This window comes from Hippocampus comes, unplaced genomic scaffold (genome assembly GCF_001891065.2).
Source record: "Hippocampus comes isolate QL1 unplaced genomic scaffold, H_comes_QL1_v1.1 scaffold82, whole genome shotgun sequence".
NCBI classification, from domain to species: domain Eukaryota; kingdom Metazoa; phylum Chordata; class Actinopteri; order Syngnathiformes; family Syngnathidae; genus Hippocampus; species Hippocampus comes.
The window spans coordinates 1,846,411-1,871,857 of NW_017805135.1; the positions used below are offsets into that span (position 1 = coordinate 1,846,411).

Consider the following 25,447-nt stretch of genomic DNA (forward strand, 5'->3'; position numbering starts at 1 on the left):
CAATGCCGCTTGGAGGTTACTTATTTTCTCGCCACCAGGGAGCGGAATGACGCTACAAAAATCCTACTTCGTGTGTTTTCCGTCACCTACGCGTGCCCCCGGGAGCTTCAAAAGTTGAGGTAGGCTCCGTCCTGATGTCGTGAAACTGCAACCCTTGTCCCAAACCCGAACAGCATAAACTAAACCCTAACCTTTTGTCACAAAACCTAACTTCAACCATCAACTGTAATTCCTTACATTAAACACTAACTCAAGCCCATAAGACCAAATCCCACTGCACACAGAGCAACACGGCCGAATGCGAATGAAATAGGCAATCGGGCAAAACGTACAGTCGACAACTTACATCTGCACACCAGGCGATTGACCCTCACACACATAGACAACTCACCTTCAACCTTTGTCGTTCTTATTGGCAAACCACGATTTAAATCACCACCGGGGGCAATTCTAGGGTCAAGTGGTTTTAAGCGTTGCTGAGGTCCCGACCGGACAAGATTCACTGTTTTGAACATGTAAAATCAATTCCCACATTCATGAAAAAAAAGCTGTTAACGTTTGTTTTATTTTTTTATTTTTTATGTTTACAATGGACAACTGTTTAATTTGTACATCAGTTGTGCATCAATTCGTGTCTCATCGCATACTCTGTCAAATCAAAACTCGCATGGATTGAATAAAACTTTTGATTAGCTGTCTACAGTTGTGACTGATGCTCAACCTCGCCTTCAAAACTCAGCATGTAGAAAGAAAATGCTTTAGAGTCGCTGTGTACTGCAGTGATTGATGTGCAACTTTCACGTCAAGACTCATCCATTTCAAAGAAAACAGCTTCTGAATATCTGTCCACCCCAGTGATAGATGTGCAACTTTAGCTATCCATTGTAGTCAAGGCAAGTTTATTTATACAGCCCTTAATCACAGACTCCCAATGCGCAAGCATTTTTTCCCAGAAAGCCCTTTCCGAACTCTACAACATGGCCAAAGTCAAATTACTGTTGGTTCAGATTGAAATTGCTGAAAAAGCTAATTGTTGCTGTTGTTATTGTTGTTGTTTTTAATTGACCCGCTAGTTCAGAAATCACAGAAAATCACTCAGGATTTTATATATTAGTAAATAAAAGACAATGGAGATCAATATATATATATATATATATATATATATATAAATATATAAATAAATTTTTTTCAATGACTAGGTAAAGACAAATTATTTTTTAAATGAAGTAGCCACAAAGTGAGGAAAAAACAAATCCTGAACGAGGGGGAAAGAGATGGTGAGAATCATAAAAATCATTAATATCATGATATTTATGATATCAATGCCAAACTCGAACACTAAAAGTTGTGCATACAAATACTGTAAAAGAAAACTGAGAGTCATGCACACAGAATAAAATGAGTTAAAAAAAAAAAAAGGAAGATGAATCATAAAACAAGTCATTTTGGTGGGCAGAGCTTTAAACACAAATGTGTTGGTTTTTCAGTCGGGATAAAAGGAACATTCATCACTTGATTCCTTCAAAGGACAAGAAACCAAACAAACAAGCCTACCTGATGTTTTCTTTTTTTTTAATTTTTATTTTATATTGTTGTGTGTGTGTGTGTGTGTGTGTCAGTGTGTGTGCGCGCGCGTGTGTGTGTGTGTGTCAGTGTTTATGTGGCTCTGATGCAGCATCACATTACACAAGCCCTTTGAAGACACTCATTGCTGTGGCCTCAGACGGGGCCTACGCCATCTGTCAGGGCTGATGGCAAAAAGCAGCGTGACGGGGGCTCCCACCTCCGCTGCTCGCTTTTGTCCAGGCACACCTTTTGTAATGCCATTCCTCCACGCAACAGGCACAGTACAATAATGGCTGCTGGTAATTGAGCTTTACTCGCCGGCCGGGCATTGCTCGGCCCAAACCAGACAATTATCGTCATCCCGTCGCGTATATGTCCCGTTTCCTCCCGTATTGGAATTTCAGTATCACGTGGCTCCTTTTATTTTGACCAGCAGGGAAGATGTGAGTGCTTGCGGGCTCACAGCAGACTGTTTTGTTTAGTTGTCGAAAGAAGTTAGCAGAATGAAGTTGTGACATGACGAATAAGTTCTGTCGTAAAGTGAGGAAGCCAAAAATCATAATATGACGAGTGTAAAGCCACAAAATTAATCGAACTAAAGCGTGGCGCGCGCTTACTTATAATCTTGCATTTTGAGATCGATTCGACCCTTCTGCAAAGGTCCAATTGTCTCCACAGATTACTTTGAGCGATTATCCTATGGTGTGGGGTGTGTTCAGTCTTTTTCCCCCCACCCTATATGCGCAGAAAACAGTTGAGGCCGACAATCGTAAATGTCCATCCGTCCATCCATCCATCCGTTTTCTAATCTGCTTATCCTCACATGGGACGCGTGCCTGCTAGGGCAGCTGTCTTCGGGGAGTAGGCAGGGTGCACCCTGAACTGGTTGCCAACCAATCGCAAGACAATCGTAAATGTTAAATCTGGTCAACATTTACGATTGCATATCCATTGGTATCTATCGAAGATCGATTTTGTTTTCAGTATATTTCAGATTGACAAGGATTCAAGAAAGGAGCCAAAAAACGATTCACAGATTTTGAAAAAAGGAAGATTTATTGAGTATTCAGAGATTAAAAAAAAAGTACATAAAAAAATCATTGCTAAAGATTGAGATTGTTTCTTTGAAGGAACATAGCAACGGGGATCTGCTCCTAGCTCCAAGCCTGCTGAAGTGGGTGATTTTTTTTTTTTTTTTTTTTTAACAGACAGCAGGTTTGGACCCCTTACTTTTTTTTCACTAAGGCTTTCTTCTGCTCTCGAATCAACTTTTCAAACGTGAAAGGATCTGACGCACCGTCGACACTTCGCTCGCTCGCCCGCCCGCTTTGAACGCACCCCCGTCCCCAAGACCCCCATCTGTCTTCAGATGCTCGGGAGGAGAATCGAGGCTGTGATCGTCAGAAATCCTTGGTCTTAACGCACACACACCTTTCTTGTATTGCTCACACACACACACGCACACGCACACGCACACGCACACAGCATCTCCCTGTTGTGTATGACATGACACCCGCCTCCTTTTAAGGAACCCTCAGTGATAATTGAGTCTCCAGAAACGGAATAATACATTACAAAAAGTAGAGCATGATGTCGTATATATACAACATGATAAAAGTGAAATATACATAACAGTGATTGAATGAGAGGGTGCACACACATGCAGACAAACCTAAATAAGGATGCCTAACCATGACAACCAGGCATATGCCTCTAATTTTGTTTTCGTGTGACATCACGATATTATTACAGTACTAACAAGCTCAGGAAAAATCTAACTTTTTTTTCATATTTTTTTCCGTAATATCGTAAATTTGGAATTTTTCCTTCAACGTGACATTTTCTTGCAATATCACAAATTATTATTTCAAAATTAGTTATTTTTCAGAATATAAATCACACTTTTCGTCAATAGCTTGGATGGTCCTGCGATTTATATTCAGGTGTGACTTGTATGCACCAAAAGTAGAGCTCGGACTGGCGCTCAAAACCCTTGTGCTCGATTCGTGTTGACAGTAGCAAACAAGTTCTGGTTGGATTCAATATTTCTGCTTCTGAGTACGGACATTTTTTTCTTTTTATCTTAAAATGGCTTACCTTAACTTGAATCCCACGTCACATTGTGGCCACTGGTGAAATATGGGTCGGTTATTGTGCCTTTTGGTGCTGTAAATACTTGGTAGTAAATCCTTGCCAGGGTGGAAACCGCATGCTAAACTTGGGATTTGTCACGAATTAGTGGCCATGACTACTACTACTTCTACAATTTCTTCTTCTACTTTGTTTTGGCAATTGGCAAATGCTTTTGGTCCATTGCGGACACTTCTTTTTAGCTTGCTCCCCGCAACCCTCTGATGGATGAAACTATTAATTAAATTGTGACATTTTATTTCATTGTTTTATGATGGTACTGCAAGGGCTTTTTTTTCTTTATTTTTTTTGTCTTTTAATATCACAATATTTTTCTTTTGTTCTTTTGTTTTTTCACCTAACGTCATGACATGCTTTTAAAAATTACCCCATTTTCTCAAAAAGTTACAAGTTTTTAATTTTTTTTGTGAAATTCTGGCTTTTTCTTGTAAAATTGAAAATCATGAATTATTCTTGTTTTTAAATCCATCTGGTTTTCTCGCACTTTTATGTACAATTTGTTTACCTCCTTCATTCAATCCTTGAGCAATATTTTTTTTGGGGGGGGGCGGTAATTTGAATTCTTGTAGTATACGGTTTTACATATATTGTGCGCACTGTTAGCAGACGTGCACCACCACTAATGTTGACAGGGCTCCACAGTCTACTGGCTTGTCAGGGAGGAAAAAAAAGGGGGGAAAAGGTGTCGAAATGAAGAGTGCTCCGCTTATTATAGAGGGGCGAACAAAACCCTCAGCTCTGAGTGGGGGCTGTGCAGTCTGTGACGGATCCAACTCTCGCTCCACTGAACCAGTCAAACTGTAAAGTGGTGTGCCTCCCTCTGCCCCCCACCACCAGAGATCACCAAGCTGTCAACACCCGCCGTCATACACTCAGTCATCCATGTGGAACATTCACAGTTTTGATGGCGCTAATGCGTCAATTCTTTGTCTGATAGATACAATATTAGGTACACCTGCAATGAAGTAGACTGTAGATCGAGTATGCATGCTGGATGGCGATAATTGCTATTAATGCAACAGGGTGGAAGAAGGGCGTGTCCGTAGCACCACAATGCATCGATCTTCACAAGGGTCGTGGGGTGTGCTGGAGCTGATCTCAGCTGTCTTTGGGCAGTCGGGGGGGTACACCCTGAACTGGTTGCCAGCTAATCACAGAGCACACATAGACAAAAAAACGTTCACGCTCACAATCACACCTCGGGGCAATTTAGAGTTTTCCATTAACCTGCCATGCATGTTTTTGAAATGTGGGAAGAAACCGGAATACCCGGAGAAAAGCCACACAGGCACAGGGAGACAATACAAACTCCAGACAGGAAGGCCGGAGTTGGAATCGAACCCTGCATCTCTACACTGTGAGGCGGACGTGCAATCCAGTCGAGCACCGTGCCGCCCTTTCAACACCGCTTATCCTAAAAAGGGTTTTTTGGTTGACCATTTATTTTCAATTTTTGTCAAAATGAAATTATTTTAGTTGGTTTGAGTCAAAAAGACATTTAGTTTTGAATATTACAGTATTATTGGACTTCCTTGAATTAACTTTTTACTCATTGAAGAAAATATGTAAATATTGTGGTCCTCTGAGATTTGTATTTTGAGTACCACTGTGCTAGACAATTTTAGTCCAGCATTCATATTGCACTTGCTGACTACTGAACGCAGCATCCGACAGAAAAAGCACGACAGTATTTGCAAAAGTCTCATGAAAAAAATGGCTTAAAGGGAGCAAAAAGACTTGCTGGAGGAGCACTTTGATTGTTGACACTCAACAATCCAAATAGCGTCCCCACGACGGGGAAGCGTTGTCGTCGTTTTCTCGCGACCGTCAGCGTTTTTCGCACTTTTTCCAGACAGCGCTCGTTAAAGAGCCGACATCAAAACGAACATTTGAATCGGGAAGTGGGAGAGCAGCAGACAAGAGGAATTCTGCTGCATCTGTGCTGGCAATCAAACACATACATGTTTTATTTAGCATGTAAAACTGACAAACCTTCAGGCTTTGGTGCACTTAAGGAGGCAAAGACTTCCACCAGGTGTTTTATTAACACTGCTGTGAATTGCTTTCGACAAAATATCCTAGCATAAAAAGAGTTACAGACATTTTCTAACCATTTTTTTCGAGTCTAGCTGAAATGAGTTCGTCCCATAAAAGTGAGCCACAGCTTACCCCACCACCCTCTGCTGTGAGCTTTCAACTTTTTGATCCCAGAGTTGAAAAAAAAGCGGGACAAAGTGCACGTGAGCCACTCATGAAGGCAGGACTTTAAATAAAACATGGTGAAGCAGTATTTTGCAATTATGCCGCACACAAATGGAATAAGCTGCCATCAGTGGTGAAGTCGGCCCTCAGTGTGAATGCTTTTAAGTCCAGGTTAAAAACGTTTTTTTTTTCCTCATCCCAATGATTGAGCTCTTTGAAAGCATTTTAAAAAATCTTTATCTTGCCCTGGATATTCTTTTAGAAATTTTTGTAAGCTATCTGGGGAGCTTGACTTCAAGGTCTTGACAGTCACACTTCAGGATCACGTGATCAATTTTTGGATGCGAGCAGCTTCAGGCCTCCATCGTAGTCTGAGGCACATCCCAGAGAAGAAAAAAAAAGGGAGCTTACATTTTCTATAAAATTAAAAGCGAAGGCAGCCTTTGATCTTTTAATCCGCCCGCTCATAAGGTTGCGAGATAAGCAGCCGTGACTAACGTCTCTCTTTCTAATAGTCTTGAAAGAGCCGAGCCCACATAATGAGCCCTTTTAGTCCCTTTTGAAGACATATTGGAGTCAAAGTCCATATTTAGTGGATCTGGCTGGCATTCATTGGAGAGTCCAGCATTGGTGTCGCGATAAAGACCCAGCAGGGGGCTCCTGATATCTGTTTGAACCTCCTTTCTGTCGTTATTTATCCCATGTGGGCTTGTGGAAATCACCACGGTCACCCCAAAAAAATTATTCAAAAAGAGATTGAGGGCACCAAGAAACTGAGGGAGCAAACTGGAGACTACGGAGTAAAATACTGCAAGCGGAGAGCTAACAGGATGTCCTCATGCTAACGTGTTGCAAACCAAGTATACTGCCTTCTTTGGATCTTCTTTTACCATGACTGTCATGCACCATTTTTTTTATGGGATCGCCGCATGAAATAGGCTACTCCTGATGTCTTGAAAATGCCACACCCCCGAGCAAAGCCTCCTGACGCCGCCTCAACGGGTGTCATGTGCCCCCTTGCTGTTAACATGTAACGTAACTGATGCTATTACCCTGTTAAAGACGCTCCCTGCTTGGTGAGCTGGGTAATACGTCTTCTCCCACTGTGTGGAATATTAACGGGAGGAAGAACTAATGCTTGGAGCTGTTACAGACACGAACCAGATGTTTTGTTTCACCAATCCATGGAGGAAAGAGCCGATAGTGGCTGTTTTGATAAGGAAAATCTCTTGCAAAAAACTATTATTCAAACCATTAAAGATACACTTTGCACCACCACGTCAACATGCTAATGCTAGCAAACATGCTAACGGGAACATGCTCTGGCGTCTTAATGCACTCACTCAGTCTCTTCTTGAAGGAATTGCAGCGTCATTGTAAATTCTGAGAATATACTGCTAGAAATTACGAAATTAAAAGTATATATATATCACACTGACTTATTTTTTTGTTGTCGAAGCCTCATAGTCCACGGTGTTCACTTGATCGCAGTGTATAAAATGTCAACGTCATTGTAACATTTGAGGATGCATGGGTAGAAATGACCCAAATAAACACACATTTTAATGTTAGTTTACTGTGTTAGTTCAGCTGTGTATTACTTCCGAATGCTGCGCTATTAAACACCACATTCTCCAATTGACTGCAGTGCTCCACTTTATCACTGCCCTCAGTCTCTTTGTGAATAAATACAATTACAGCTTTGCTGTAACATTACTATGTTGTGGCGAACCCAGTTGCTTCGTTTTGGCTCTTACAATATAATACTTCTTAGTCTCCATTTTACTGTAATGCCCTTGTTTCTCACTGCCCTCAGTCTCCTCCCGAATAAAATTGCATAATCTTTATAAAATCTAGTGATGTGTGGCAAGATTACCTTGCAGCTGTGCCTTAGCGCTGGATGTTGCAGTATTACATTCCACAGTCTCCACATGGCTGCGATGACCTGCTTTCTGGCAGACCTTAGTCTCTTCTTGAATAAAATTGTGAGGATGCGCAGATAGAAATGACAAAAATAAACACTCATGCAAATGTTAGCTCACCCTGTATTGCATTATTGCAAATCACCTGTTTCTGGTTGCCCTTAGCTCCTCACGAATATGTCAACTTCATTGTAGCATTTGAGGATATACACAAATCCAATAATGTGCCAATGAACAAATCAAAGCACATCAATGAAAAACCTTGGTGACGCTCACTTTATTTATGAAGCATACCAGCGGTGGCCAAGGCCAAATACTGACAATGAACTCAAGTTGGCCTTCTTCTTCTCCCACTTTGCCGCCTCTGAACAACTTCAGGAATGCTGCGTGTGATTGATGTCGTCTGTCTCTGTCTCTTGGCAGCGCCTCTGCTCCGCAGATGTCTTCAGTATGTTGGCCCAGTATGCGTGAATGAGGAGTGAAAACACAGATGATGTGCGAACAATGACACGTACAATAGCAACCATAAGCCCCTTTCATGCCACATTCCCGCTAAATGCGTGTTTACGTGTCCCTTTAAAGAGCTGACTTGTCTGATTGAGGTAGATACCGCACAAAAAAAGTGTGTTCGACTGACAAAACTTCCAAATCTGATTTTGATTGAGAATATGCAACATGGAATTACAAAAATAAATACACATGCTAACTTTCGTTCATCTTGTGGATATACCTTTGGTCCGAACACTGCAGTATTGTATTCCTTAGTCTTTGCTCCTGCTCCACCGACCCTCATTTTTCTCGTGTATACAATTATAGAACCATTGTAATAAACAACTACACATGACTAAATCAAGTACACATCCTAACGCCAGCTTAGCCTGTTGCTGTGCCTTAGTTCCTGACACTGCAGTATCTATCATACTCCACAGTCTCCACTTTGTTGCACCTCCCTCATTCTTTTGGACAAAAATTCTGGACCAAATCTACAAAATAACATTTGAGGATATACAGCTAGTAATGAAATAGCTGCCCCTCTCCATATTCTCCTCTTGGATAAAATCGCAGCACAGTTGTAACATTGAATAATACTTGACTAGAAATGCCCACACGAGCATGCATTCTAATGTTAGCTGGTCCTGCTGCTGCGCCATAGCTCTGGATGATGCAGTATTATACCTGTACTCCACAATCTCCACATAGCTGCCTGTGCCCTTGTTGTTCTCTTGGTTAGAACTGCAGCACCACATTGTAACATTTAAAGATGTACAACAAAAAAATGACAAAATAAAACATGCTGTGCCTCAGCACTGCATGCTTATTTTACTCCACAGTCTCCACTTTGCTGCAGTCGTCCAATCAACAGCGCCTTTGCTTGTTGTAGAGAAGCAGTGCACTCCATTTTACTCTCCAAATATGATTCTCGTAACAACACATGTTTTCCTCCTTCACGTTAAACATCAATGCGCTCTCAGAAGCGGGGCCCGCTTTCACTGGCAGTCGTCCCTTGGGTGTGTCTGAGCGGCGGTCCCGCCTGTCTGAACGGCAGTCCCGCTTGTCCGAGCATAAAAAGCGATCGGTCGGCTAATTGGCGGCGTGGAGGGGAAGATGGCGCTCGTCGTCGTACTCTTCCATCAAACGGATCGCAGCGGGGCTTTGATCGTCATGTTTTATTCATGTCATTACGACGCTGCCGTCGTCGACGCTGGGTTTGAAGATGAAGCGGCCCGTGTCAATTAAAGCCATCGCACATTTTTGAAGCGCTGCGGCTGGCACAAAAGCCTCTGTCATGTGTAGTGTGATCAAATATTATTTCCTATTATTGTTTACTCCCAAACGGAGGTGCTCCAGTTCGTCGCAGCTCTCTTCGAGGCACGACATCACAAGGCAGAACGGCGCAAACTTATCAGAGACTGCTTTCAAAAGCACGCTGCCGAGCCAAAGGCTTTGGAATGCGTGTGATCCTCAAACCGGACTGCGCTGTCATCGTGCTTTCAACTGTGTCGCAATGGACACGTGCATTCCTTTTGCTGACTTACTCTGTTAAAACATCTGCAAAATGTCTCACCAGGAATCCATCGTTTTCTATAGCGCTCGGCCTCATTAAGATCCTGGGTGAGCTGGAGCTGGAAAAAAAAAACTGTACACCAAGGAGTGGTCATCAGCCCCATTGCAAGGCATATCGAGGCGAAAAAGTATTCACACAATTTTGTCTTTAGTTATGTTCTTGTGTAATTTGTTAAATCATACTCTGATGCTGTTAGTCCGCGAACCAAAATGCTAATGCTTTGCAACACCGTGAGGACCTAGTTGCTATCAAACTCAGCCAGCTAAGCTAACAAGACTCACTATGTGCTCATGTTTTTTTGGGAAGGTCTATCCGAGAGGTATTTCAAAGAAGAATTTCCACTTAGTGAACTCACTTCTGTACCGGGTAACTCCAGATCGAACCCAGACATTCAACGACGACGACGTAAAAAAAAAAAAACATTTGATGTTTGATCGAATTCTCAAAGGTGAAGAAGCAATGATGTTTATTTTTTTTTTCAATGTGACCAAACAATGCGAGTGAGAATCTGAAAGTAAACGGCGAGTGTATTTGATCAGCGCGCTCAAGCCACTGTGCCCCTCAAGAGGATTTACGTGCGCAGACGACATGAAAGCGGTGAATCCTCGAGAGGTTGAAGTTCTTCGTTTAAACTTAAGAAGATTTAGATCAAAAGGTTAGAAAGGGAGGGTAGAAAAAAAATACGCTCACAGGACGGGGGAAGAAAGAAAAAAAAAATCCACATAGCCTTCACGGTGCTAAGCTGCACAAGTTCACAAGGCGTGTAGGACGCGGGACTCGCTGAGATGAAAGGGGAGAAGACTGTCCGTTCGTTTGCATTCAAACTGACTGAACAAAGTTGTAACGACTGCTTTCTTGCACCAAAAAGCTCTTCCATTGAGAAAAACAATTATTCCCATCGGAACTAATGGAAATTAAAAAATGCGTTCCATGCCTAATGACCCTAAAATGCCCGACTTTTTCTCTTCAGGCATGGCTTCTTGAACTATTATTTATTAATTTTTTTTGTGAAGCTACTAACCTACCATTTATGTAGGTTTTCAAACCGTCTGAATATTCAACGCGTGCTACTGAGCCAAGGTTGCGCAAAATGTGGCGAGTCATCAATTTTTGCACATATGCGATGATGAAAACTCATCATTTTCACAATTTAGCATGGGCCATTCGTCTCGTATACATGATTCAAATGTGGTGGTAGTTGCTTTGTCTTTCAGGGACAGCGGTTACTACAGTGGACAGCTTATCATGTTATTAGTTGACAGGTTGCATGAAAGGGTTAAAAGATCCCAGGGAACCCTTTCTTATTAAAACCCTAACTCTCTACCCCACTCTCACACTTACCTCACCTTCATTCACCCGAACCTTGACCTTCACCCTCATTCCAAACCTAACTTTCAACGTAACCCGAGTGCTCGCATAGCCTATCCCAAAGCTTCTCAATTATTTTCTGTCGCGCCTCCCTAGAAAGAAAATATTTTGCCTCCGTCCCGTACTCCCAACTTTCTGTCGCCACTGTACGTAGCCTCATTTCTCTATAAAGTTGTTATAAGTACACTTATGCATACCTTTGTGTCATTATTAGCATTAAAGACAACAAAATTAAAAAATATTATCAATTTACATCAAAGAATAACTTTAGCTCATAGGTTCTGCACTGTGTGTGTGTGTGTGTGTGTGTGTGTGTGTGTGTGTGTGTGTGTGTGTGTGTGTGTGTGTGTGTGTGTGTGTGTGTGTGTGTGAGCCAATGGCCAAACTAATGACTGTGAGTGGTCTGTTTACTTTCAACTTGCAGTTGCTGAAACCTACCCGAGTGATGTCGTGTACCGCGTTATCCCAATAATAAATTTCAATTTGAGCAACTTGGAGAACCTCGAACTACTCATTCGAGATTTCACTACCAAAAAGGGAGCTGTTCTTCGCCCCCTCCTTTGAGAGTCCGACCACAACCGCAGACACCTTGAGAACACCAACAGGCCACGAAGGAACAGAGGAGGTGTCGCAGGGGTTTGTTTATTAAAGATTTGTATTTTAAAAAGAAAATAATATTTTATGTATATGTTCTTATTTGGTTATTATTATTATTTTATCATTTTTAACCCAACTCGTCTTATATTTATATGGCGCTTTCACAACAGCTGCAGCTGGAACAAAGCGCTTTCGAGAGAACACAAAATGTAAAACACGGACATTAATGTCATGTTTTTTTGTTTGATTTGTACTATAAACAGTACGACGCTTTGCTACAGCTCTGTTATTAGTTTTTTTTAAGCACTCATGAGTTGAGTAACTCTCAACCCTCCCCTTCCCCTAACCCTTACCTCACCATCACCCTAACTATAAACCTCACCCTCAAACTCACCCTCACCCTCACGTTCCATGCTCTTTGTTGACATGGCAAAAACATTCCAGGCAGTCCTGGTCCCGCATTGGTGCTCAACAGGCTTTTTTTTTTTTTTCATCTGGCGAACGTACAAAGCTCCATCACTGGCACTTTTGGATGGGCCGGCGAGGGGTTCTGGTGCCAAACGAGCTGCGAGCCGTTGTTCTTTTCATCCCCCGTTAAGCCACTTGGCCCAAGGCGGTGGCGTGAACGACACACAGAAGAAAAGGAGGCCGAGGAGGGACTCTCAACACTTTATCCTCTCTCTCTCTCTCTCTCTCTCTCTCTCTCTCTCTCTCTCTCTCTCTCTCTCTCTCTCTCTCTATGTTCAGCGTGAATCCTTTGGAGCTCTTCATTTACATGTATGCCAACAGGCCTTTTAATGCATTTAAAACTTGGACGGCGTTCAAAGGGAGCTATAATTCCTCCAGAAACGAGCCTTTTGAAGACTTTATCTTGTTCTTTCTCTTCTGGCTAATCTCGTCGTTCCTCGCCGCGCTCTGCCAATTTTCCTCACCGCCAATTAAGCTTGACATTAGCATAAAACTGTTTTTTTTTCTTTTTTTTGGTAAGAGTCGCGATGAATACCATTCCCCGGCCAATCCTTAGTCTTTGTCAGTTTTTTTTTTTTTTTTTTTACAGTTACCTAACAACAATATCAAGGCCGAGGACTTCATTATTAACCTGTCAACATGTTTTCTCTTGCAAACTAGCGCTCTCCCGTCGCACGCCGTCACGATTCCAGCTATTAATGCGCCACATGTCGGCGTCGGCTTTCATTTCTCCCTAGACGGAAGGAAGAAGAAGAAGAAGCAGCAGTGTAATTGCCATGAGGAGCTCTATATGAATCAATTAATTATTGGTAGGGCGCGCAGCAATTTTTTTTTTTTTTTTTTATGAGCTACAAATGTGCAAATGTGACCCAGAGGAGAAATGCACTTGTACTTTTTTCATGTTTTTACATCTATTTTACCCAACTGCAGATGGGTTTTTGGAACAATATTAAACCCGAATGTAGAGGCTCCAGTTCACCTCCGACCCTAATGAGGACACACATTACGGAGAAATGACAACATGGTTTTGAATCTCAGCTCAGGCCTTTCTCTGTTGAGTTTGTGTGTTCTAAATGTGCTTATATGGGTTTTTCTTTTTCCTTACACAGTCCTAAAACATACACGTTAGTTTCATTGAAGACTCCATCCGTAGGTGTAAATGTGACAATGAATGCTTGTTTGCGTCCTGCATTTGCTGACAATCACTTCTGGGTGTCAGCTCGGTTCCCTGTAGTGATAAGAGGGTGCCGGTGTCACCGGAAGTCCGTCATTTGCAAACTCAATAATTGTCTTGTAAAGGAATAAGGAAGACTCTCCCGTGTGGAAGCAAATTGACAGAATGTAAAACCCCCTACCCTCCACGCCTGGAAGAAAAAGTGGGCGAGCACGCCATTAGCAGCAAGTCGCTCGCAGTGATCGTCAGCATTAGAAGGCGCTTTCAACTCCCGCTGGCTGTCAGCAACTCTGGCAGCTCTTAGGCAGCTTTAGCTTCGACTCGGCGGCTTTGCAAGAGAGGCAGCGGTCTGGGGGCCGGTGGAGGAGGGGATGACAAAATCAGTTTCTTGTGCGGTGGATCTGTTAAAAGGGGGTTTGGGATCAAAGACGGCCTAAGTGGGTCAAAATTACCTTGACCATCTGAGAGCAGTCACATTTCCAGACGTGGGGGCGGCGGTAGCGGCGGGTAATCTGCAATGTAGAGAGCAGATTAACATTTTACAAAGAAGATTCCACCCCGAAGTCATTAGATCAAAGCTTTTTTTTTTCCTTCACTTGTTTTTCTCTTGCTTTTACACGGATGCCAGTGATTGGAAGTGCAAATACCGTACTTTGCTAGTGTACTCTACTACAATTTCCAGGTATCGACACTATGCTAGAACTCATCTTTTAGATGACTTTTGAGATCGGTACTTTTCACTTCTTACTTTGTAAAAATAGGGTTGATACATTTTTCAACCTTTGACCTCATGGTGTGAAAATATATTCATGGAGGGCGTGAGAGTCAGTTGCAAGTTATGAACTTGATTGAAATTTGGAGGGATGAAACACTGCAAAATGGAACAGGAACAATGATGAAAAAACAGATTAGAGGAAGTCAGACATTGACCACTCTGGGCCCCTTTTCAGTATTGGTTGATGATGTCTGCCACAACAATGGTTCACGATGATAAATTCAGAATCAGAATCATCTTTATTGGCCAAGTATGTAGAACACACAAGGAATTTGTCTCCGGTAGAACACGCTGCACTGGTATCATCATAAACAAAGACATGACAAATAAGTATGCAGAAGGACATTCCGTAATGTTAGTGAACCGTTGTGCGGTGGTACCGCCCAGTGACAACTGTGAGACAATGTGCAAAGTATCAAGCAGAGCTAAAGTGATCAGTGGTGGAATAAAATACTATAAGAGTTGTACAGTTGGTGCAGAATATCATTGAACCGTCACGTTTTAACTTCATTATTTAGAATTCATTCATTTCTAATGAACTAACCAACAATTTACTAAACTCTATTAAAAACTATTTTTATATTTGACTACACTGGGGAACTGGGGATTTTTTTTTTATGGAAAAAAAATCCATTGAGTTAAATTTTTATGCTGATATAGCTAAAAGTTCGAAATTGCAGTTGCTATTTTTTTTCGAGCACGCCAACTTAGCTGGAGTAAACTTATTACAGTTGGACTCATATAAAGCTACGTGGCAACTTGTTTATGCAGTCACAATTGAGGCAGTACACTGAGAGGTGTGTGCGGCTCCCAATAGGTTAGTGCTATCGATATCTGCAAACAGAAAGCTAGCGTAGTAGGAAATTAATTTGCAGGTTTATCTCTTAACCTTGTTACCATGGGCATACCGTTGTACATAGTATTGTTGTACATAGTATTTTACGACACAAATTTATTTGATTTTTTTTTTTTTTTTTACCTCATCTGTTCATTTTAATTATGGGCCATGAGCACAAGAGTTTGCCCACTCCTGTTAACACGTCCTAGCTGATTGGTCATCAATCCCAATCTGCGATGAGATAGCGTTCGCAAGTCAGCCAACATGATCGTGTCGGTCACTCCACAATGTTTGAGTTGGACCTAAGTTGGCCGCTCCATTCTTCCGAAAGTTGCGTTTCGTCTCCTAAAAACACCACTGTGGGGAACGCATTGTCCCAAAAGTAATGCAGCCTTTTTCGGTCGGGCGGGGGGACAAAATGCCTGTCTTTTGGTGAGGCAGAAATAAACCTTGGCAGTTACTCAATGGAAGCTCTTTGTGGGAGCAAGAAGAGTCATAACAGATTACAGTAATAGGGATGGAGACCTGCTGTGAATCATGAAAATTGAGGTTTATCATTTCCTATATTCAATAGATGAAACCATAATTATACTGTATCACAGAATGCGAACCCAAAAGAGTAAAATATAATTTGAAACTAATCATAAAACAAGACAATTTGAAATACTGTAGATGGCTTGCATTTGATTAAAAAAAAATGCAGCCAGCTGAAGTCATTTGTACATGCCGTGATGACTCTCTTGTACCTTCGTCCACTTCTAAGGCCCCATTAAGCTCCTCTCCAACATGCCACCCTTGTCTCGGTCACCATGTGTCACTTATACAAAAGTAAAAATACTTTTCTGTACTTTATACTACACTATACTTTTCTCGAAAATACAGGCACATACAGTATTCTTTATGCTCTAAATCATTATATCTCAGGATGTATGTCTGTATGTCTGTACGCATGGATGTGTCTATGTAGTCATGCAAAATGTGTGTATGTATACATAAGAATGCTCCTTGTGCAATTTTTTTTATCCTGTAATGGATTAATGGCATTTCTAAGATGATGGATGGATGGATGGATCGTCATAAATTTAATCAAACACGGTGTGTACTTTCATTTTTAGAGCGTTTGTCTTTTTGCAACAGTGCGGGAAAATGTCATTGCCCACTATATGCAATGATGATAAAGATTCTAAATCTAAGGCTAAACTCCTAAAACTGCGTCCCACTGTATCTTTTTCTCCCTTCCAGCTCCTTTGCATGGCTTTCTTTGCACTCCAATCACGAGCAATGTTTGGGCGAATTTACAAAAATCATCTTTCCGCACTCCATTAGTGTGTGGTGTAATTTGCGCCCTTGCTAATTTGAGCCTGGCCTTGGATGCATGTGAGGCATCCCCCTTTAGAGGGGCCTTTAAAAGTGTTTGAAGCCTGCTGGTCGCCTCGTTTCAAAGCTGCAGCTGTTTTTTTTCCTCCTGGTGTTTGGCGGCTTTAATTGATGTTTATTTTGGCATTTAGGGTACTGATTCTTTCATGCAAATGTCCTACATGCGTTGAGCACTGGGTCAAGGGATTGCTCAGCCTTAGCATGTGCAGACAAGAGTACTAAAGAATACACAGTTCACGTGTCACGGCAGGCAAGACAGTTGCATTGCTCAAAGCAGCATCCAAGGGTACGTTTACACATTAACAACCTTGCGAAATGATTTTTTTGTTCTGTTTAACATACGTGTAGTCAGAAAAAAAAATGCAAACTGCTTTTCGTGTACTTTGGCACCAAGTACAAAAATGGCTATCCATCTAACGTTACGTGCTTTGAAATACCAGATGAATGCGTCCATCCATCCATGATCTGAACTGCTTTATCCTCATGAGGGTCGCGAGAGCGCAGGAGCCTATCCCAGCTGTTTTCGAGCCGTAGGCGGGGTATACCTTGAACTGGTTGCCAGCCAATCACAGCAGATAAATATGTAAAGAGATATAACGTAGGAAACACGTGCACTTGGCACAGGCGAGACTAGAGAGATCTGTGGAGATGAATCAGTACAAGTGTCCTGTTTTCTCTTTTACACCAAGTTGTGGGAGGACAAGCCGACATGGACAAAGTCAACATTCCACCGTTTTCGACTTCGGATATAGCATCCGAAGTTACTTTTACCATATCATCATAATGCAATAATTTTCAGACTTTTTTTTTTTTTGGTGTCACTCTTCTGTAGAAGCTCCACAATGTGGACTAAGTTGATACCAGAGATGACGTTAACCCGACACTTGGACAGTTTTTGTGTGAAAATGCTTGCATTCGCGCAATATCCTGCTTCACTGGGTTCCGTGTAAAAGGCGAAAAAAAGCGTTAAAATCTACGTCTACACTACTGTGACGTTTCTGATATGACAATTTGACTGGATCGCTGTGTGAAAGAGGCTACACGTCACTGTATCAGCTGAGAGGAGGTGTGGTGGGGGCGATCCTGTATGGGGGTCGTAGGGTTTTGATCATTGTCACCACATTGTGTCATGGAGGTCTTCCACTGCTCCTCACCATTTTCCCACCAGTCCTGTTAGCCGAGCGATGGGCTGAGCTATAATTGGGAGCAGATGAGGAGGCCCCTGCGTGCCTCCATGCTGATGTCAACCCGGCTGAGGGAAACACATGGAGGGGCAGGGGGCTAGGAGACAATGAGCGAGGGAGGGTGCACGTGTCAGTTTTTCTGTAGGTTTGCAGGTGAAGCCATGTTGAATTCTTGAAAAGGCTCGAATGGCCCTCCACCAAGGCTGGATGGAGTGTGTGGCCCCGATGAATTGCGACCTCTCAGTCTCTCAAGTGAGCTTCATCTTCATGTTCCAAGAGGTGATGGTTTTTTTTTTTTTTTTTTTTTTTATGTTGAAAATTTCTTGGCGACAAAAAACAAAACAAAACAGTTTGCAACCATTAAAACTGTTTGCGAATGTAAAACTTTCAAACCATTTAAGAGTGGGTTTCTGAAATAGCTAAAAGAAAGGAAATATTTAAAATGTTTCAAAGACCTTAATCAAAGGTATGGGTGGGCTAAGATTTTAACCTGTATTTAAAATCATTTACACTTGGGCTGACTTCACTTTACATTAATGGGATGTCGAAGTTTCAGACATCCCATAAATGGAGATTTTTTTCTTTTTTAAATGACAAAAATGGGCATATGTGTTTTTCACAGGACAGCGACGATAAACATCATGCGTCATTTTGTGATTAGCTTGTGTGAACTCAATTCTTTCACTTCTACAAAGTGAATAAATTGGCTCATGTAATGAATGCAATTGCATCGCAACAAGGCGTGTATTAATGGTGTGTTACATGTACTTTCTAATGCGCCTGATTCAGGATGACATCACCGTTGACCTTCCCGAGCCCAACCCCCACATTTGTGGCCCCGACCTGCCTCCCTTGTCTGTGGGAACACCAGTTCATTACGTGGAGATGAATTGCCTTATTGTGAAAAGCTCTGGCGAAGTTGGTGCTGGACATCGGGGGGAATCATTCGGTGACCCAACTTCAGGGGTCAGTACACCCTCTGTTTGGAAAACATCTCACGGAACGCATCGCTGGGCTGACTGGCCGGCTGCCCCCCCCCCCCTCCTGTGAGTCGAGGGCCCTCTCGCAGCCACGCCACCGTGATGAGGGACTGCACTGATGGGTTTGCAGCACACTAACGCACAACCTCATGCGCATTTAGTTGGATTTTGATTGGATATTTTCAATGATCATATGACACCTCCCTCCCCCACCCTACCCCAAAAATGAAAGAAGGCTGTTGATGGTCATTTACGGGCAAGCAAATCATGAATTGTTTTGATGCCCGTGCCTCTAAAAGATGGAGCCTGGTGAGGTGGAATGTATGCGAGTCTATGTGTGAGATTCTGGGTGTGAGCTGTGGCTGACAGAAGCTCCTACTTGAGTGTGCTCATTGTGTCTTTGTGTTTTAGAGTACTCCCGGCATTCAATAAATGGCTGAATTGTGCACCAGGTTCTTCGGCTCTCGTTTCCGACATATGAGGGCATTATATTATGTAAGTTATGTCAGTATACTTTTAAAAAACAATCGTCTAAAATTTGGAAATAAAGTGGAGATGGAAACTATGAACTCCTAAATAAAACAAAAGTACATTTGCTGCATTTACATTGCAATGAACTTTACACTTAAGCTGCTGAAGAGGAAAAAAACTTTCATTGTCTTTTCAGTTGAGCCTCCCACAATGGCTTCCTGATCAGTAGTCGCAGGGTTGAGGCATGCAGATGCCACGGTGATGTCCCGGGTAAACGAGGTCATCATTAACACCCAGATCCCCTCAAATCCAATGGGCTACCAGTCCCTCCCCACCGCACCAGTGGGTCACTCATCCAGACGAAGGTTTATTTAGCTAAGCTCCGAGATGAAGGGACTGCCGTGGAATTCATTACTGCGGGCCGTTAACAGCCTTTGATATTGCGTTCTCCGCAACCCAGTCGCAGAGGCACCTCGGTCGAATTGCAGCCGCTGTCGGATCACGCATTTCCACAGCTCGCGTGTTGACACGGCTTTCCAGAAAATCTAATTATTGGCTTGATGTTCAGGTTACATGTAAACACATTAGTTCAAGCAAAATGGGGCCAGATCACATTTCTCATGAGGGTTGAGCTGAGACACCTGGATAATGCAGTGGAAGTAGACTCCCAAGAAGTTGTTCGACCGGCATGCTCATTTGGTACGAGACACTTTCCAAAAACAGATTCATGCATGGTACAGAGCTTCGATACATACAACACAGTAAACCCCACACAGCTTGTCTCTCCGTCAAAATGGATCCCTTCACCATACTTCTTTGACAGCGATTACTACTTCCCTATGTAGCCAAGCCTTAGGTGCGATCTTGTGGCATCTGAGGGCATTAGAGAAGGAGCCCAAGAAAGTTTTTTTAGTGAATGGCTAGTGATAGATTTCGTAGGCTGGAAAAATATAAAAAATAAAATAACATTTGTGAAGAGCGATCCAGTGACTAGGCAGGGGCTAACTTTACCCTGACCTTCAAACATATTGGAACAATATTAAAAAAATTGGGGTTTGACCTGAAAAGAAGAGTACAGGGGTTTTACAGTTCGTTCCTACAGCAGCAGCATAATCCAAATTTGTCAGATGCACCAGTCTATTTCCACCCAATGCTAACACAGTACTAAAGACATAATTATTTGTAAATATTTGGAACCGAAACGTAACAGAATATTTATTCACACATGCTTGCATCGGTTTTGGTACTGAAGCCTCCTGCCACATTCCAATAACATGTATGTTGGGTTCATTAATTATTGGTGTGAGCGTAAATGCTTGTTTGTCTTTGTGTACCCTGCAGTTGACTCACTGATCCACAACGTTTTGCATGTTGATACATTCTCTGAATTACTACCTTCAAAAAGCAGCAAGTGTCCTTTTCAAGCTTTTTCGTTTGCTGCTAAATGTTGCATTTAAGTGCAGCCAAGCTCCAGCGCGCAGACAGACGGCATGCCTCTAGCAGCGCCGTATAAGACTTGAAATAATCCACCACAACAAAAAAAACAACATTTGTGTGTCAGTTCCTAGCCGCCCCACAGAATTGTGACTGTGGCTGCTTGGCAACAACAACAACAACAACAAAAATATTTCTGAATAAAAACAATAAAGGCTGCACTTTCTTCAGCCGCTGTGAAGTGCCTCTTACAATGAACAAATAAATAATAAAGCACATGTTTCCTTTTACGGCACTCTTTTTGGCGCAAGTGGAGAGTCGGCCTTGAAGAATAAGACATTAATAACACAACAAAGATGTTGGCAGCGTCACTTTTCTTCCTCCAGCTGGCTTCTCTGGCTCAGCAACCACTGGAGAAGTTTTTTTTTTCCTTCCACATTGTTCTAGCTCCCCCAGAGTGAAAATACAGCTATGTATGAAGATTCTACACAGGCGTGTGTATATGAATAGGACCGACTTTGTACGATTAATTCTGTAGCCCCTTTTGCGCTGCTTATGAAAGCTGTGAATGTTCCTTATATATATTTCATTTAGAAATGAAGCGCCGCCTTGACTTAAGATTTTCATTCATTTCATGACCAAGCTAGTAACTTATATTTAATATCAGTTTTCCTCATAGAAATGCCAATTCGTTCCAGACACCCAAAGAACATGCCTTTCAGGGGCGTGGCCTCACGAACGACATCAGATCCTGCCGTCAGTCGGGTTGGCTGTTTACCGTGCGCTTTGTATAGTTACTTTCGGATCCATGCTCTCTGCGTGTGTTTTCATTTTGTCGTTAGTGTGTTTTAATTTATGCCCGAAAGTGCACCTGGAACTTTTGGGGTTTTTTTGTTTTCACACGAGGTTCCCAAATTGGGGAGCTGTAGCTTAGGGTTCCACATAAATAATTTGCAATAAATAATGTTCTATCATTGTGAAAAAGTGCTTACCCATGTGAAATTGTATCGGTGATGCAGGGCGACCCGGCCGAAGCTGCTCGCTGAGTCAAAATTCCCAAGTTCCACCCTGGGTCGTCATGGTAGTGAAATCTCTTTTTGGAAATGGCCCTGCTGTAGGCAACATTGGGATGAGGAGTGGTTCACTTGCATGAGACAGGATCACATCTCTCAAAATGGGCGAATTTCAGTGAGGCAATTATACAGGTAGATGATGTAAAGTGTAAAATAAATCTCGATCTTTGGCGGGAGTTTGACAAAAGCATGCGATACACATTTTGTTCAAACATCTGGGAACTGTTTTAATTGGGAAGAAAAAAAAACCCAACATAATCTATCTCTGTCGCCACGCCGCATGTGTCAAGTCCCTCTTGGCTATTATGTTGCTGGGCCTTGGATGTCCACCCAGGATGGGGTGTGAATTTTGCTATGAAGATAATGGCAAGTTTTTTTTTTTCCTTCTTCTTTTTAACCCCTCGCTCCAGTGAGAGTCTCTTTGAAGATGCTCTGTCCTGGTGGCTGCTCTTATCTCAGGAAGCCATTAGTTGATCTCCCTTTCTTTTCTTTCAATAGAGTCAGCTTTTATAGCCAGGCAACCTTTTTCGAGAGCTTCTCCTTGCCCTCGCCAATCCCCCTCCCCGTTCTGCCTTCTGTATCCTCACCCCTGCAACACATGACAGCCTGTGTAATTAATGAGCATCATAAACCCTCTCTTTTCTATTAGCTCGCCATTAGTAAACCTGGCAAGCCTGTCATTTTGCACAAAAACACACAGCTCCTTCATTTGATCCCCACATCAAAGGGGGAACCCCACTGTTTTGGGCTGAATACACTAATTGTGTCCTCGTTCAGGATGGGCCGACAGTCCCCCCACCCGCCGCTTCAAAAAGCCAGCCAGTACCAAAGGCAAATACTAGCCAAGTATCGATTCTGTCAGCCTACATTTGCAGAGCACCAACCAGCAATAGTGGGAAGTACCAATACTTCGGTACTGTACTTAAATATATTTTTCAGGACTCGTTACTTCATACCTCACTTTTTTTTACTTCTCGCCTATATTTCAAAGCGCCGGCACGTTGGTCGACTGGTTAGCATGTCACCCTCACAGTGCAGAAGTGCATGCGTAGGTTTTCTCCGGGTACTCCGGTTTCCTCCCTCATTCCAAAAACATGCGTGGCAGGTTAATATTTAGAAACAATGGTCTTTAAACATCATGCAACAAGTCCCATGAGTTTTTTTATTTGTGATTTGAACACTATACTGCTGAAAGAGGGAACCTACTGTATTTTTTCAACTTATCAAAATGGGTATTTGTATATAATTGGGTGTACAAATTTATTTTTGTATTTGTACCAAAGTGCAATTCAGAGTCTCCAAGTAAAGGAATTGAATCTTTCGCATGCTTTTTTTTTTAAAAATCATTTGTACTCGTTCTGTATTAAATGTTAATAATTAAAATGCAGAGTAAGAGTACCTTTTCCACTTCTGCCAACCACCGTGTTTCATTTTGCATATTGGCACTAATCGGGCCTGGTTGGGCGTTTTATTCCCCAAATTAAAAACCTATAAATACAGTGAGATGTAAGGATTAAGCCCATTTCATGCTCAGTTTTATAAAGCTATGTTATTAATGGTGCGATTTGGTGGCTAATCCCATTCACAAGTTTTTGGGGGGGTTTTTTGTATACTTTTTGAAGTCTGCATAAATCAAAAGCCTCTCACCACCTTCACTGTCCTTTGCCACGGCTTAACGATTTCTCTCCTAACCACAACAAAACAAATTAAGGCCAGAACGAGCTTTAAGGAGCTTTCTCTAACTCTTTGAACTGCAAATGACGTTCCTGAATATTCACTGGATGAATAGCATACATAAAAATACAGTCAAACCCCTAATGTTGAACACAATATGTTGCCATTTGACAGTTTTCCGCAATAATTTTTGGCCTGGCCGCTTTCGAGCCTGACTCGGTGGGATGTCTTTCAGCCATGTGAGGCTTTAAGAGGTTTTAGTTTCTTGGCTCAAACATGTAGCGATGTATAATTATAAGAAAGACACTCGACGAAGTAGCATCCGTTTTGGTCACATTTGGTCGTATTTGATCCCCAAACTTTCATGGGTTTTCTCCGGCTTCCTCACACATTCCGTAAACATTCATGTTATGTTCACTGAAGACTCTAATTTGTCCATAGGTGTGAATGTAAGTCTGAATACTTGTTTGTCTATACTGTGTATGTGCCCTGTGATTGGCTGGCTTCAGTCCACCATAAAAATACGCTGCTTCTCTCATAAATGCCGCCCTTTCATTCCAGGTCTTAGAACGGCGTCTGCCCACACCGCCCCGATCTCACTTGGCCTGGCCTGGCCTCTGTTGCGTCTCCATTACAACAGTCGCCCATCACTTGGGGCGGGATCAACTGAATTGCACACTCGCAGTATGCGGGGTTCTGCCATAAGATATCATCAGTGGCAAGTATGGCACCTGATTTTGCTTTTGAATTGCCGTTGCATTCAGAAAAAAAATCATCTATTCAACTGAATGAGAATGCGAGTGAGTCTCGACTGTCAAAATATCTCCTGTTTATATCTTCGATTTAGACCACATCTTTCCATGGCAACCTGTGTGTTCCTTCACTGACACCGTGCAGTGTGCGCATCGCTGACAGAAATGCGAACATCTGCCACCCACTCACATGACAGTGACGTCACGGCCTACATTTTGGAACCATCATGGAAGAGATTCTGAAGAGCGGTTTCATTGTAACCTCACGCCGTAAAACATTGTAAAGGAATTGTAAAGTGACCTCAAAGGGCGGAACCATGCTGTTTCAGGGAAGAACCACTACAATTGAAAAGGGCCCAAAAAGTCAGCTGGAATAAGTTCCAGCTCCCCTGTGTCTCTGAGGAAAAGCCCTATAAAATGGATGAATAGATGGTTGGACGATGGATCGATGACGGTAAATAATGGAAATAGGAATACTTGGTAAGTAAAAAGCATGTTGCATCAAAAATACTCTCGCAAGTATAATTTATCCCACAAGTTGCTTTAGTAAATGTAGCGTGTTATTACCCAACTCTGCACCTACTCAAATTTGACTCAATTGTGCAACGTTTATGACCTCGAAAATAAAATGCTAAAAATATACCGATATGGGAATACCCCTAAATCTAGGCTGTTGTCACCACTTCCTGGCAAGCAGAATGACCCACGCGCGCCAGGCGAGCTTTTCCCTCCCATGCGGACCGTCCGCCTGACACGCCACACGCTGGGTCGACACAATGGAGCTTCGAGTCAGGAACCGACACTGTACTCCAGCGCCAATTGTCTTTTTTTTTTTTTTTTTTTTTACATCTTTTGTTCCCGCGGATAAAAGCGACATGTTGGAGCTTTTTAAGGGCCCGGCAGCTGCTCTTCACATCCTCTCCCCTGCCCCACTTCCTCCCTCCATGCATCAGCCCCGTAGGTTGTTATATGGACAAACCACCAGGGTGGTTTTAAACAGCGGCTCCGATATAGTGCCGTTTTTAAATTTTTGACTGACCATGATCCAACCCCCCGCCCCCTCAAAAATTTAGCTTCCCCATCACTTTAATAACTGGTTACTGTTGTCTCATCAGCCCATAAAACTCCCGGAATGTTTGAGTCTTGTTTCTTTGTTTTCATGTTGGTTCAACCTCGAGCTAGTGAACCTGTAGTCTTCGAAGGCATAATCCAAATCTGAAACGGAGCCCAGACATTCAGTGTTATTTCTTATTTGAATAATATTCCAAGTTCTTTCAGTTTCACAAATGCTTGTTTTTTCACCCATATACAAATCTCTGATTTTGATGTTGGTTACCCCTTTAATTTGTATCAATCTCTTTTTCATAGGCAAAACT

The 25,447-nt window shown here is 42.4% G+C and overlaps 1 long non-coding RNA gene across 1 annotated transcript; it reads left to right on the plus strand.

Annotated features, from left to right (window-relative positions):
- Positions 1 to 45: 45 nt before the first annotated feature.
- Positions 46 to 19,128, plus strand: LOC109514017 (uncharacterized). Its single transcript, XR_002167915.1, has 3 exons — positions 46 to 119; positions 17,841 to 17,966; positions 18,477 to 19,128. It is a non-coding gene; the product is annotated as an uncharacterized LOC109514017 (long non-coding RNA).
- The last annotated feature ends 6,319 nt before the right edge of the window (positions 19,129 to 25,447 follow it).